General features: G+C 48.7%; 1 protein-coding gene across 2 annotated transcripts in view; it reads right to left on the bottom strand.

Moving 5' to 3' along the window:
* The window catches only part of SPOCK1 (SPARC/osteonectin, cwcv and kazal like domains proteoglycan 1), a 589,026-nt gene that overhangs the window by 146,728 nt on the left and 429,461 nt on the right, over positions 1-12,837 (bottom strand). The gene's annotated exons all lie outside the window — the stretch shown is intronic.

Raw genomic sequence — 12,837 nt, 5'->3', positions numbered from 1 at the left:
AGAGATGAAAGATCCTGTAGGGCTGAACGAAAAAGCCATATAACTCAGAGAGGATTTTCTTTGCTTGGCATCGCCTCTGTGAGAAATACATTGAAGTAATAAAATGCCCTCGTGAGAGTTCATTCTCTGAAACTGGTGAGGGCCAGACAAAAGTCTGTCATGTTCCCTTTCTTTTGAATACACAGGTTTCCCCCAACAAGTCTCATCTCATTTCTTCAAAACTTGAGGATGGGGAACCAGCTAGACCAGGTGCCCCACGAAGCTGACCTTGACCCCAGTTCAGCCCTGTGACACAAGCATGCTTCCCACTGCTCATCCCATGGCCAGAAATGTCTAAGTCCCATCAGTCACGGGGACCCTCCCATCTTTTGTTTATCATGAGGCTAAAATTATATCCCCAGTGATCCTGAGATGGTCATAAAGACACAGGCAAACTTACAAGGGTAAGTGAGGTGTAGGTATCTGATACTGAAGAGTAGGTACCTGCCTAACTCCTTGGGATGAACAGAGAGAGATGGATCTGAAATTAGAAAGTCAGCCTCAGGGACAAACGGCACCTGCAAAACGCACAGGCTCATGATGAGACATCACGACCCATCCAAGGGGTATGCAACTGACATGGCTCCAGGCGAGTGACAGTGTCAGTTGCTCATTCGTGTCCAATTCTTTTTGACCCCATGGACTGTAGCCCACTGGGCTCCTCTGTTCATGGAATTCTCCAGGCAAGAATACTGGAATGGGTAGCCATTCCCCTCTCCAGGGGATCTTCCCGACCCAGGGATCAATATCCAAGTTTCCAGCACTGCAGGTGGAAACTTTACCATCTGAGCCACCAGGGAGGCAGGAGAGGAATAGGGACACAGCTATGAGAAGGCATGCTTGGAGGCAAAAAGCCATTGAAAGTCCTGGTGAAGATTGCAGGGGATGATGGGTTTAGATGAGGATGCATGACAATTATCCAGGAGCTGTGGGAATGGGCCACGAGAGAAGCAAGTTGTACCCCTTTCGAAGGTCCTTCAGCCTTAGATCCCCCACTGGCCATGTGTCCTTGAGAATGGAATGGGGTCAAGAAGGCCCTAGAGTCTGGGGTGCCTTAGTCTACAGAGGTCTGAGCAAAGCAGCGCAGCTTCAAAGATCTAGGAGCTCATTACACATTCAGTCCTCAGCTCCAGGCTTCACACAAGCCTTTCCTTCCCCTGATTTCAAAGTTAGAGATTTTAAACTAGTCTCCTCCCACCCCGGCCAAGTTTCTCCTTGCATATTTTGATGTCAATCCAGAACCTGTGTTAATCAGGCCAAAATTCATTAACGAAGGCCAACTGTGATCTCCAGGAAGCTAGCTGCTCTCCATCTAGCATAATTTGTGTTTCATACACTAAGCGTTTTTTCCGACACTGTAACACCGAGGGCCGGGGGAGACCTCCACGAACCAAATGGGACAGCTCCCATCTCGTGGCAGTGCATTGCAATGGGCTCCCTCCCATTTCAAGGAATTCTGAGCTGCCTAGTAATAAGAAGCACTCCCATGGTGGTGCCCTCATCATGTCGTTGCCATAGATAATTAAGCTCATCAATTATCTCCCTCCCTCTGCTGCCTTAGGATGGTGCCCCTTGTGAGGCTCACAGGAAGCCCATCCATCAGCCACTCAAACCCTTGGGAACCACACCCAGCTGATGCCCTGGGAAGAGTGGTTAAAGCAGAAGCACTAGAATGAACCACCCTGGGTACCATTCTCCCTGGCTCCAGACTTCCGAGCCATGGGGAAACCAATTCTGCCTCCTGTGCCTTACTCTCCTAATATGTAAAATGGGGGCAATAATTCTTAACCGTCTCAGTGGCTGCTGTAATCCATTTGTTCCACTAAAGTTTGTTGAGCACCAACCGTGTGTTTGCGTGTGTGCTAAGTCACTCAGTCGTGTTCAACTCTTTGCGACCCCATGGACTGTAGCCCACCAGGCTCCTCTGTCCATGGGATTCTCCAGGCAAGAATATTGGAGTGGGTGGCCATTTCCTCCTCCAGGAGATCTTCCTGACCCAGGGATCAAACCTGTGTCTGTTTAGTCTCCTTCATTGGCAGGCGGGTTCTTTACCTCTAGCACCACCTGGGAAGCCCCACTGTGTGCTTAGCAGTGTTCAAGGAGCCACAGATACAGCAGGGAACAAAACAGGCAGAGCTGCTGTCCTCTCAAAGCTTATATTCTAGAGAAGGAAGCCAGGTACGAGGAAAAAATTTACATGAAATGAAATTATGTATATAAAGTAGAAAGTGCTTAGCATAACACCAAACACAGAGCGTGGGCCCGTGAGTGCTGGGCAACACTGGTTACACTCTGGCACACATCTCCCCAACCCCATGCCTGCCCATGGAGGCTCACCGGGCTTCCACTCCTCTGGTGTGACAGGAGCAAACGACAACACCGGAGAATCTTACTGGGGACAGGAATGAGGCAGTGCCAGGGAGAGGAAAGGATTGAGAGGCAGACAAACTTGGACTCAAATCCCAGCTCTCATCTGCTCCATCTCTGACCCTGAGTGTGTCACTTAACCCTCAGTGTCTGCCTCTGGAAAGTGGGGTTGATAGTGGCATCTGTCTCCTTGTGTTATGAGGATCAGTCAGGGCTATGGTCAGGGCTCAGCCCAGTGCCTGGCACCAGGTCAGAGCTCACCCTCTCTGCCACCCTCCCCCTGCAACTCATGCTGACATGAACAGCTGTGGCTGTCATGCTGCCTCCATTCCACTTCTGAGACTGTGCCCAGAGTGACTGAGTCACTTCACTTGTCATCCTTAAAAAGGCCTAAATTCCATCCCCACCAGATGGCTTTGCCCCCTTGCACTTGTAACAACGGTGCTGAGCACACAGGTGTGCGTTGAAGCCACAGAGGGACCCGGGGACCATAAAGCAGGAGCAGCGCACAGCCTGTAACTCCCTGTTCAACCCAGAATCACAGCAGAGGAGCACCCTCCCCTCCCCGTGAGGCTGTGAGCAGCCTGAGCATCCTTCTGGGTGCTCAGATGTTGCGGGGACACAGAAAATACCCGGGGTGGGGCAGGGGCAGTCAAAGCAGGAGCAGTCCACGGAACATTGAGAAGCCACTTCTAGGGAGGGACTTGCCACTCCAGTTGCCTACAATAAGTCTTCTAAGAAGCATTAGCGCGAACGAGTGTTCTGCTGAAGACATTGTAGGGCCACAGAGGAGAAAGTGGTACCACTGGCCCCTGAACCTAAAGCAAGAGAACATCTCTATTAGGCTCTTCAGTCTCGCCCAGAAGTTCCCCTTCAGCTGCCATGGACCCAATCTCTGCTTCAGCCCTCCACGGCAGCCCCCACTTCACTGACTCCAATGTTTCTCCTCTGAATCCTCATATTCATATCCTACTAAGGAAGCTAAGAACCCTTTTAGAGACCCACCATCTGCAAGACAGGGAATTTAGACAAAACATATCATTATCCGCAGCACACAAATATTCTGCATTTATTATAATTATAATCAGAACAAAGCAATAAAGCTAGTATTAAGTAAAGTAAAATTTCCTGATATCTGGAAGACAGAAAAATGTGTGATTCTAACAGGAGGGACCTTTGGCATCCAGAGCAACAAACCATGAGAGGAGGTCACCCATCGGAGGGTTCCCTAAGCAGCACCATTGAGAACTACCCCCACCTGTTACCCCCTCCCCTAAACATGCAGGGCAGGTGACAGAGGACAGTGCTTGTAAAGTGGACCTAAGTAGCTGTCAGAAAGGACCCATAAATTACTAAAAAGGAAAAAAATCAAGATTTAAATTTAGGGCCACAACAATCCACCACTCTCAGGCATCTGGGAGGCAAGAGCAGGAAAGTGACATTTCCCCAAGCAGAAGTTCAGCTCCAGTGAGATGATCCCACTTGCCATCTGCAGCAGGTGTAAGCCACTCCCCTCCTGACTCTCCCACAGCAGGAGGAGGGAGGTGTGATCAGAGAGAGAGAGAGAGAGAGAGATCCATGTTCACCAGGACACTGATGAACACTAAGAGTTCCTTTGTTGGTGAGCATTAAGAGCACCTTTGCTCTCTACACTGGGGAAGAAGAACCTTGCCTTTCACACAAGAACAAAGAAGGATAAAGCCAGGTGCACACCTGTACAGAGAACGGCCCCCAGCACTCCCACTCAGCCATTATGGAAGTGGACGCCCAATGATGAGGACAGTAGCAGAGACATGCAGCCAACGCCGGCTGAAAGGAGAGCTTGCACTCATGAGCTCATCTGAACCTCACAATCGACATCCAAGGTAAGCATGCTGGGTTCTCAGAATACCTGCCAATCTGATGAGCAGAAAATTACATCTGACCATTGTTTCATCAACACAAGCCCGCCCCTTTCTGTCGCTACAAGGCAGGGCCATTCAGGGCTGGGGGTGAGGGCCTCGCAGCCTGGCAGACCTCACCCTACTCCCAGTCCATCTGCCTTCTCTTAGGTATGCTTCTCTCGTCTGCAGACTGGGGGCAACGAGACACCTACATCAAGGGCTGTTCAATTAAAGGCAAATGAAGGACACATGTTCACAGAATGGTGCTCACAGGGACTCCTCGTCTGGGCTTCTTCCCTTTTCCTCACCAAGAAGGCCCCTGCATCTTACCGTCCCACTCCCTAGGTTAACCTGTTTCTGGCCAGCTGATGATACCTGAACCCCATGAAGGACCCAAAGAACTTCTTCTTGAACCCCTTTTCCCTCTGATCCTTTCTGCCATCTCTCCCCACAAGCCATACCCCATCCAACCACAAGATTTCTCATAAACAACAAAAGAAGCCACCCCAAAGAACCTAACATGTCAAGGGCTCATTGGCCCCCAGTCGGCCTTCATTTAACTGCAGAAATTGAATGAAGATGTTCACAGCACCCTTGGCATCATTAGCTTTCTTTGACAGGTGAAGAAATCAAGACTCAGAGAAATCACGTGATCTGTCGGAGGGTATCAGAAAAACACAAAGTAAAGCTGAGACTTGACTAATGTTTCCTGAGTCCTAATCAGATACTCCTATTATGTAACAAGCTATCATTTCCCCTGTTGCTGAGGAAATTCTTCAAGATATTTATTGAAATGAATTAAATCAATACAATAAGGATATACCAAGAAAATCTTCCTAATGAAGAGAGCAGTTCACAGCCTCTTTTTCTTTCCCTTTCAGCTGGTTAACTGCAGCAGGATCCAAGGGCAGTAGGGTCACTGAGTGATCTTCCTTCTTATAGTGACAGCCACATCCTTAGGCTGCATCTTAAAGGGCCTTCACCTCTCAGACCTCTGCTCTGCCCAGGAGGCCCTGAGTAGGTTGGATGTGTCCTGGACACATGAATTCAGACAAGTCACCTCCACTCTTTGAGCTTTCACATCTTACTCCACTAAATAGGGTAAGAACCACTAACCTTTTGGGGGCTATGTACTAAGGAGAGTGAAAAAGCTGGCTTAAAACTCAATATTCAAAAAACTAAGATCATGGCACTTAGTCCCATCACTTCATGGCATATAGATGGGGAAACAATGGAAACAGTGACAGACTTTATTTTCTTGGGCTTCAAAATCACTGAAGATGGTGACTGCAGCTTCAAAATTAAAAGACACTTGCTCCTTGGAAGAAAAACTATGACAAACTTAGATAGCATATTAAAAAGCAGAGACATCACTTTGTCAACAAAGATCCATATAGTCAAAGCTATGGGTTCTCCAGGAGTCATGCATGGATGTGAGACCTGGACAGTGAAAAAGGCTGAGTGCTCAAGAACTGATGCTTTCTAACCGTGGTGCTGGAGAAGACTCTTGAGAGTCCCTTGGACTGCAAGGAGATCAAACCAGTCAATCGTAAAGAAAATCAACCCTGAATATTCATTAAAAGGACTGATGCTGAAGCTCCAATACTTTGGCCACCTGATGCGAAGAGCTGACTCATTAGAAAAGACCCTGACAAAAAAAAAAAAAAGAAAAAAAGAAAAGACCCTGACAGTGGGAAAGATTGAGGACAGGAAGAGAAAGGGATGACAGAGGATGAGATGGTTGTATGGCATCACCGACTCAATGGACATGAGTTTGAGCAAACTCTGGGAGATGGTGAAGGACAGGGAAGCCTGGCGTGCTTGTCAGTGGGGTTGCAAATAGTCGGATATGACTTAGTGACTGAGCAACACCACCACTAAGTGAGAAAGTAGAGATAAAGCTCTTGGCCTGGTGCAGCATTCAGTAAACAGCAGCTATTTTACCTCCATCATCATCATCGCTACTGATACTGTTATCCATGTCATCAAGTTCCTCTGAAAGAGCTATCTCCTCAAGACCATTCACCCTCAAAACCCTGCATCCTCAGGCCCCAGCATGGTGGTGAGGGCTGGATGCTTTGCTTCTCTGTGAAGCAGCCTCTCTCCCACTGAATGTGTCAGGCAGGAGCGCAGGGGAGCACTGTGACTGTGGCATGCAGGAGAAGCTGCTAACAGAAGCAGAGCATCAGCCGGACCTGTCAGGGGGCCCACAGAGGGTTCCTCACACCATGCAAGGGGGAGAACACTGAGGAGTCTCCCAGGAAGTCAGGAAACAGAAAAAGAAAAAATATGAACTGGAGGAATGCATGCGAAGCTCTATTTAACTGGAACCTCCCACCCAGGACTTCTGCTGGGGCTGGTGACACGACCTGCTTCTCTAAGCCAGCTGGCATATGGAAGCATTTATCACCCTCCCGTGAAAAGCTCTCAGGTGGAAGTCAGGTGACTCAGGTTCTAGTCTCTACTTGGACAATAACCTGACTTTTGGGGTCTCAGCTCCCGCATCTGTAAACATTCTTGGGGGGCAGGAGTAGGGATAAGGAGGGGCTTAACTAGTTGGGTTCTAGGCTTCCATCCAACTCAAGTGCACTGTGCCTTCACGAGCCAACAGAACACCCTACCTCAAGACAGATGTGGATTCCTCTCCAGGGAGGGGCTCCATCTGCTGCTCCTAAAGCCTCCCAAGGGGTGTGACTGGAGTCACTGAGCAGTGTTAGGAATCTGAAATCACATCCCTGCCTCCTGCATGTTCCTTAGGAAAATTTAGCTTCCTAACCCCACTGGTTTTACCAGTGTGAGTGGGTTGTATGTTTTGCATTTTCTCAGCAATCTCTCAGGGATTTGCAAGACAAAGAATATCTGTCTCTCCAATGGGATTGTTCTTACTTGTGGATACAAATCACCTGATCAACTTGCTTCAAGGCATTTACAAATAAAGACAAAAATAACTGTACCAAAATGAAAACCTATCAGTGTCTTAGATAAAGTTTAGTAATCCCCCTGCCTCACCTCTTGCCCATCACCCTGACCCTTCTGGATATCCTCAGCTGGTGAGGCCAATCACTTGTTTTGGTGGAGGTGACACATTGAAAGACACACAGAAGTGGCAAGGTCAAAGTCACTGCACTCAAAGAGTTTCCAAATAGCTTAACAAACACATCTACCAGCATGTCATACCAGACTGGCCACCTATACATGGTAGACCATGGCGAGTGACCTTGAACACTGTGGAGTTTGACAAATGGAAAACCCCAGTGGGGAGATGTCTTCAGGGTGACTTTGCATTTTGGTACAAAACTTTGTGGATTTGGAAAGAATGGGAGATCAGAAGAAAAGACAGAGATTAGGAAAGGGAATTCAAATTCAAATTGGAGTTGGAGGAACAGTTGTGAGAAGCAAGAGGCATTTGCTCAAGGTAAGGAGATGCACAGCCCATGTGCCAGAAGAAGAGGCCAGGAGGAGCACTCTGGCTGTGGCAGAGAGGCACTGGAGAACTGGGGAGGGACAGACACAGGGAGGGAGCACAGCCATGCCGGCGCAAGGAGAGGAAGCGAGGGTCTGTTCCCAGCTGAGCCAAGGCACTGCCCCTGACCCTGGCTTCCCACCCCTCCCCATCCCATCACAGCTCCTGCCACTCCCTTTGAATCCAACTGGAAGAACACAAAACCAATAACCTCCACAGCCACCCTGCCTCAACAGCATCTTCTAATTCTCTGACTACCTGGGGAAAGCAAGTAGCAATGCCTTTCGGGTTCCAGACTCAAAACTAGAGTGACAGCTCCTATCTCACACTGGGTGCAGGAGCCCTAGAGGCCAACATGTCAATTCCTCAGATGTGGTCACCTTCTCACTCTCCTGCACCTGCCACAGTGTGACTACTGAGGGCCTCGGTGCCAGTGACCAGAGGGCAGTGGGATGCCAGCAAGGTCTCCTTCACTCCCAAAGCATGGAGGGCTGTGCTGTGTCTCTCAGTGTCTCCCCAGGGACCTCGCCCAGCCAGACTTCCCTGAGTCACTAGGAAGAGCAGGGGCTGAACTCAGGAAGCCAGGCAAAATGGACAAGGCTTTACTAAAGAATTACTGTCCGCGGAGCCTAGATGTCTGCTTAACCTCAATGCTTCATCAGATGCATCACCTCAGGCAAGATGAAAACAGCCAAATCTACACTAATTTTAATAACAAGATAAGCAAGATAAGATGGAGATCATTTTCTCAATAAGAAATTGAGAGGAAGCTTTGAAAACCTTAAGTTTCTAAACATGCTTTCTGAAGCCCTGGGTTAGAGGGCTTTGTAACTACAAAAGAGAGCTCCACGGTGCGAGTACAAAGGAAGAAAAGGACAAATACACCCTGGAGATGAGCCAGGAATGGGACTGAGGCCACCAGCTGGAGCTTTTCCTCTCCAAATAATCAGCTGGGGTAGAAGCACAGGCTCTAATGGATGGATGCTAGTCATTTTTTGGTTGCTGACTTAGCTGGGAATCCATGGAGAAACTGCATCACAGAATCAGTGTGGAGATGGTCTGTTCTTTAGAAAAACAGAAATGGAAGCAACCCTTTTTCTAACAAAATGTGCGACTCCCATGTAAGACGAGATGCTAGTTTGAAGGTTCTGTTTCAATGAGAAAGGGGTGAGCTTGCCACAAGAACAAAACCACTTTCTGCAAAACAGCAATTTGAAGTTCATCCCTTTGTCAACAAAATTGCTGTGTAATTTCCAAACTTCTCTCAGAGAAGCAATTAGCCGGCAAACACCTCCACAAGTCATGACAGAAGGGAAGAAAGAGAAGAATCCCTATTCTGTTCTCCACCCCACGATGCCTCACTCATCCTGGTCTGGAAGAGAGAATTCCATTCCCTAGCTCTGCCTCTGGCCGTATTCAGGCTGCCCTGCTCTATGCCTGGCAGGCATCTGACAGACAGATATAGATGGCTTGGGAACCCTCGAACTTCCACCTCAGTGCTGCTCACAGTACAGATGGCCGAAGTATCAATAAGTGGCAGCTAAAATTGACAGTTCTTCAAAGGCAGGTGCCATGTCCAACCCATCTTCATCGTCCCTACAGCATCCCAGGCTTGGGGACCAGAACTCAGCAAGCTCTTCTGCCAAGTGAAGTTAATGAAAGAGCAGAGTCAGTCCCATGCAGCTGCCATGTGGTTTCATCTTGAAAGCATGAAGCACCTCTCAAATGCTCCACAGTCCTCACGCTGGGAGAGAAGAGGAGTCATAGCATAAACAGAATAGGGAGATTTTGTGAAAGGAAAACCCCTTTGTTCCCCTGGGCTTTTAAGCAAGGAGCCTCGACAAGACGCATGCCTCTCCTGAGACTCAGGCACCTGTCATCATCTTGAAGCACTTTTCTTTCTTCTGGTCCTCGCTAGCTCAGTTTCAGATTCCAGCCACCTTCCATCCCTCCCTCACCTCCCTAAGTGCTTATACAGCCATGGAGCTGAGCCAAGATCCAGAGGAAAAAGGGCCATGCAAGAACAATGAAAATCAGGGCGCAAGTTCCCTTTACACCTCTCTATGTTCAGGGCCTGAGTACGACAGGAGAGCACACAGGGAGGGCAGGGTGAAGAGGGCCAATGGATTCGAAGGCTGATCTCACCAATCTGCTTCTTTATGAGCAGGGGACTGTGCTTCTAAATCCGACAGTCTGAAAGTCATCGCCTCCATCTGCCCACGGACTCTCTCTTCTCTACTCCGTCCTTTCTTTCCACCAACATTTACTGAGCATACTAGCTGCTAGGCACTGCAGGAGATTGCCAGGGATATAAAGTAAGAGCTCTAGCAAAACAGGGCCCAGCCAGGACGAGAAGAGCCTCCCAAGGGTGAAACTAAACTGGGAAGATAAAACCCTCGCCACAGCTGAAGCTAGGAAACAACCCGCTTCATAAAAAAGCATCAATACCAGGCAGCTGAATGCCCTGGGCTGTACTTGGAAAAGGCCTGTGCATATTCCACTGAGAGACGTGCCCATCAGCAGCCTCTGTGTCTGGTATCTGGGTAAAGACAAATAAAAATAACAGTTTTGTGGACAGCCACATTTAATTTAACTGCTGGCTCTTGGGCTCTCTGAGCTTCCCTCCGCCTCAGCGGTCCAAGTTTGCTCACTGCTGGAGGATCAGCAGTCAGCCCTGTTCTCCCAGTGGAGAGGCAGGAGCCTTGAATCGTTCACGTTTGTCATCCCTGGGGCTGGGCACGGGGCTGGGCACAATGGCACATGTACTTGGACGGTGAATTGAAGTTCATTAACTCCTTTCTCTGTAACTGAAAGCTCTTTTCCTAGGGGGAATTTATTTGTCCTTGATGGTTTAGTCACTAAGTCGTGTCCGACTCTTGGAACCCCATGGACTGTAGCCTGTCAGGCTGCTCCATCCACAGGATTTTCCAGGCAAGAATACAGGAGTAGTTCGCCATTTCCCTCTCCAAGGGATGGTCCTTAGATACTCATTATTCCACTTGCTCACAAAGCTTTTCCTTACACTGAGACAAAAAAGACTCCCCATACCATGTCAGCCTGTATAGACATGATACACATTTCCATTATTTTCCTGAAAAGTGCCATGGCAGGCCACACAGAGACCTTGATGACCTGCCCTAACCACTTCCCTGGCCTCATCTCTCCCCAACCCCCACCCACCTGCCTTCTGATACTTAAGCGCCTACTGAGTCCTGTGTCCGTGCCAGGCATCATGCAAACAGCCAGCCAAAAACAAATATGGTGACTACTCCAAGCTGTTCATAGTTTACTGGGAGAGGGAGATGAATCAAATACTTTTACAAATACAAAATAAGATGATACTTCTGGTAAATGCCAAGGATAAAAGTTATGTGGTGCTTCTGAGACACTTAATGGCCCTGGCCAGCTCCAGGGCGTCAGGGAAGGCATTCCTAAGGAAGTGACCTAGGGACTCTGCCTGTGGGAGGTGTGGAGTTTGCTCCAGGTGTGTGAAGGGTGTTGGCACAACCAGGGCTTGCTCCTGCACCCAGGCTTTTGCCCACATTGCTCTCCACTCCAGGCACCCTTTTTGGATGCAGCTCAGCTGCCACCTCCTCAGGAGGCCCTCTGATTGCCCAGGTGAGGTCAGATGACGTCTCATGTGCCCACATGGTGCTCTGTACATGCCTACCTTTATCAGGCCACTTAATGTGACTGGTCTATCTCCCCTTCAGATTCTAAGAGGGCAGGGAGATCACCTAATACACTTTTCCTTCTCCAGGACCTAGAGAGGGACAAGCACCAAGTTCATTACTGATGAATGAAGAAGAGACGGATGGATGGACGGATGGAGTGTTGGCCACTCCCATCTTCCTCTCCTGACTCTTTCAGGCAGAGTTGGCACACACCAGTTTCTTCTGATCAGTGTCAATAGCATCTTTGTATTCAGTATCAAGCTTCTGTTTTCTGCCTGGTCTCCCAGAAGGATAACCGAAATAGGCTACTATCTTCTCTACTAGGCAGAACAGGATTCTTCCTCAGCAACACCCCCCCTCCCCCGGCTCCAACCTCCAAACGTCTGGACTAAAAGAAGTGCAAAGCTCTAGCCAACAGCTACTCTGGCACATTTTGAGAATTCTTTACTCCATTTGATCATTCACTCTTCAGTTCACAAATATTCAGTGAGCATCCATCACATGTTAGACACTATTTTAGAAACTCAGCAGGAAACATAGCAGATACAATCCCAGCCTTCAGGGAGCATAGAACCTTGAGCAGCAATAAAAATATATTCTTAAATAAATCCAAGTAATCAGTATGAAGAACACAGAGCAATGGGCTAAAAGTAACTGAGGGTAAGGCTGGCTCTGTTGTGTGGTATCAGAGGGAACTTTTCAACTGAGCCTGGAAGGATGAAGAACTAGTTATGTGAAGGAGGAAATGGCCATGTGAATTTCTGGGAGAAGAATATTCAGCAGAGGAAAGGACATACACACCAACTCCCTGATGTGGGACCAGCTTGGAATGTTGGAGAGAGAACCGTGCATCGAGGTGTCCAGACACAACAGTGGAGAGAGACACATAGTAAGATGCGGCCAGATCATAGAGATCCTGGCGGAGATGGGCAAGGATCTCAGACGTCATTCTTCAAGTGATGGGAAGCAAACAGGGTGTTTCAACTGCTCCCTGAGTGACCCTGTGAGCAGTGTGGATGGAAACAGGGGGAGCAGTGCAGAGGCCAGGACAATGGTGGGCCACACCAGTGTTGGGGGAGGAGCAGCGGTGGTGAGAGGTCATATCAGGAGACAGTTTGGAGGGAAAAAAGACAAGGCTTTCTATTGACTCATCTGCTGATGGGCATTTGGATGGTTTCCATATCTTGGCCATTGTGAACAGTGCTGCCACAAACTGAGGGTGCATCTCTCCTATCAAATGCCTGTTATCATTTCCTTTGGGTACATTCCCAGAAGTGGCATTGCCAAGTGGTATGAGGCGCCTACGAGGAGGGAGGATCTCCTGCTGTGCGTGACAATGCGGATGGACCTTGGTGCACAATGGTAAGTGACATAAGCCAGACAGAGAAAGGCAAGTGTGCTATTATATCAG

The sequence above is a fragment of the Capra hircus genome, chromosome 7, assembly GCF_001704415.2.
Source record: "Capra hircus breed San Clemente chromosome 7, ASM170441v1, whole genome shotgun sequence".
NCBI classification, from domain to species: domain Eukaryota; kingdom Metazoa; phylum Chordata; class Mammalia; order Artiodactyla; family Bovidae; genus Capra; species Capra hircus.
Note: the sequence above shows the minus strand (reverse complement) of the source record. Positions and strands in the feature narration are given on the sequence as shown.